This window comes from Octopus bimaculoides, chromosome 5 (genome assembly GCF_001194135.2).
Source record: "Octopus bimaculoides isolate UCB-OBI-ISO-001 chromosome 5, ASM119413v2, whole genome shotgun sequence".
Taxonomy (NCBI): domain Eukaryota; kingdom Metazoa; phylum Mollusca; class Cephalopoda; order Octopoda; family Octopodidae; genus Octopus; species Octopus bimaculoides.
In genome coordinates, this window is record NC_068985.1 from 16,940,555 (window position 1) to 16,941,257 (window position 703).

Genomic DNA, 703 nt, shown 5'->3' on the forward strand with positions numbered 1-703 from the left:
CTAGAATGTTCAAGACCTTTCTAGAAGCTTCAGGATTACATGGAAGTCGGGGACTTCCGGTCTATCCCTTATATAAAGGAAGAAATTCTAAATTTGCGCCACTCTGTGTCTGTCTCGCCTTCGACTGGCATTGAGTCAAGCCGCTGCACTTTACACCCACTCGCGCACACATTCACCTTTCTTACTTGGAGACACGTGACTGCAAACAGAACATATTCATATAATGTTATAAGCTTTCCTTCAATTAACCCTGTATGTTAACGCATTACCTCCAGTAATAAAAGTTATGACTTATTACAAGCGTCTCGTGAATTCCTATTTTCTTTATGCTACAAACAAGATGGTGACCCCACTTTATCTCATACCGACTAAATTATAGTGTGTCATTAAGTCCATGTCATCACTATAAAATGGATAACCCTGACATCACTACATATATATATTATCCAGAAAGTTTGTGCCAATTTTTAAAGGAAAGAAAAAGATCAACAAATACTTGCCATTACATTTGTAATCAACCAAATATGAACCATTTTGTTGCACAATGCGTCTCCATCTTTCCTTTAACTTAAAAATACCCTCTTCCCAGAATTGAGGTGGTTTCATGGCAAATAAGTCAAAAGGTAAGCTACTATAAATTGGCACAAACTTTCTGGATAATATATATATGTAGTGATGTCAGGGTTATCCATTTTATAGTGAT

General features: G+C 36.6%; 1 protein-coding gene across 2 annotated transcripts in view; it reads right to left on the bottom strand.

Moving 5' to 3' along the window:
- LOC106868403 (uncharacterized) overlaps nt 1-703 on the bottom strand; it is a 98,213-nt gene that overhangs the window by 16,035 nt on the left and 81,475 nt on the right. The gene's annotated exons all lie outside the window — the stretch shown is intronic.